The sequence below is a fragment of the Procambarus clarkii genome, chromosome 10, assembly GCF_040958095.1.
Source record: "Procambarus clarkii isolate CNS0578487 chromosome 10, FALCON_Pclarkii_2.0, whole genome shotgun sequence".
In the NCBI taxonomy this organism is placed as follows: domain Eukaryota; kingdom Metazoa; phylum Arthropoda; class Malacostraca; order Decapoda; family Cambaridae; genus Procambarus; species Procambarus clarkii.
Window position 1 is genome coordinate 53,321,978 of NC_091159.1, and position 2,016 is coordinate 53,323,993.

General features: G+C 42.9%; 1 pseudogene; it reads right to left on the reverse strand.

The window, feature by feature from the left end:
- Positions 1-200: 200 nt before the first annotated feature.
- LOC123773627 (inosine-5'-monophosphate dehydrogenase 2 pseudogene) lies at positions 201-920 on the reverse strand (annotated as a pseudogene).
- Between the last annotated feature and the right edge of the window lie 1,096 nt (positions 921-2,016).

Sequence of the window (2,016 nt, forward strand, 5' to 3'; positions counted from 1 at the left end):
CCACCACTTACGGGCAATTTATGCCCGTGCCACCTTTTGGGTTGCTTCATCTTCATCAATCAATCAATCTGTCCTCATCACAATCGACTTGAGAATGGTCCAGGACGGACCGAAACGTCGTCGTCCCTTCAACTTTTAGTGTGTGGTCTGGTCAACACACTACGGCCCTTGGACACAAAATTAGGACTGCAGCAATGGCGTCATTGTGTGTGATGAGCCGCTGTTGTTGAGTGGTAGTGGCGACGCTGTTGGCCACAGAAGTTTCGAGATTTTTTAAGATCTGTGCGTGCTATCAGTGCCACCAGCTCGCCATGCTCATTAGTTATAGGTAATTTACCCTTCTTAGAGCGTTGAAGAATCTCATTTGCCTTATCAAGGCTGACTCCTGCTGGAGCAGTGACAAGATCATCGAACGGGGTCATAATTTCTGAAAGCAGTTTGTCAGAGTTTGGTTCTAGGAAGTCTATGTCGCGAGATGTAACAATGCCCAGCAATCTGGTGCCCATCTTGCCATCCTCTGTGATTGGGATGCCGCCAAACCCGTGTTTTTTTTTTACGTCAAATACATCAGATACCCTATACTGTGGCGTGAGGCAGACAGGATCTCGAATGAATCCATGTTTGTATTTCTTAACCTTCATTACTTCCTGAGCATGAAACTCTGGAGAACAGTTGTGGTGAATGAAACCTATGCCACCACAAAGAGCCATGGCTATAGCCATTTCAGACTCTGTGACAGTGTCCATTGGGGGTGCCTTCAGACTAATCTTCTTTGACAATGCTGATGTCAAGTCCACTTCCTCTGCTGTGAAGTCAATAAAGCCCGGAAGTATAATGAAGTCATGGTAGGTGAACTGTGCGCCGGTATTGCCATCCTCCGGTACATAACTGGTCCCACCGCATATCAGATAATACGCCATCTCAAAATTTGTAAGTGTGTAGCGACAGAGCTCAAGTGTTACACAATGTCACTTAATCCAAGTAGGACAGTGCTCGCCCTGCTCTCTGATCCACCCGATCTTACCGCGTGGACCTATATTCTTAGAAACTGTTTCCTTCTGCTGTTTAGCTTGAGTCTATTGATCTTGTTTGACTTCTGGTGGATGACTTGGAAGAGAAATGTGCAGCTGAAAGAACATGAAATCTTCATGTTTTCCTGCTAAAAGTTGAGCGACACTAGGTTCTGGAGCTTTTTCTCTGGCTGGTAAGCCACCCTTCACAGGCACTTTCTTATCTTCTACCTTTTGGATTTTTTTTGTCTAAAGACTCGAAAGCTTCATTGGATTCAACTGGCTCACTTTTGTTAATTGTATCCAAAGATACAATTAACACCATCATGGGATGAATGTATCGAAGATGTAGTAATTATTCCCTTTATTTTCTTTCATGGCGAGTTTTCAGTCATTGATTGATAAAGATTAAGCCATCTAAGAGGTGGCACGGGCATGAATAGCCCGTAATTTCAGTCATTGAAATTTGCCGCTTTCTAATATATCACAGAAAAAAATATCCTCTTGAACACAGACTTTAATTGTTCAATTTCATCTTGTTCAGCACTTGTACACCCACTACAATCAGAAGTAATGCTAATTGTTATCTATGCCTTCAACTTTGCTTTGTGTAAGTCAGTTCTCCTTTGCCTTTGTTTCAACATTTACCGCCACACTGGGTTGAACGCTGCCATCATAAATAGATCGTTCATTTTCCTGAGACTCTTCCATCAGTGATAAGAACATAAGAACATAAGAACAAAGGTAACTGCAGAAGGCCTATTGGCCCATACGAGGCAGCTCCTATTCTATAACCACCCAATCCCACTCATATACTTGTCCAACCCGTGCTTGAAACAATCGAGGGACCCCACCTCCACAATGTTACGCGGCAATTGGTTCCACAAATCAACAACCCTGTTACTGAACCAGTATTTACCCAAGTCTTTCCTAAATCTAAACTTATCCAATTTATATCCATTGTTTCGTGTTCTGTCCTGTGTTGATACTTTTAATACCCTATTAA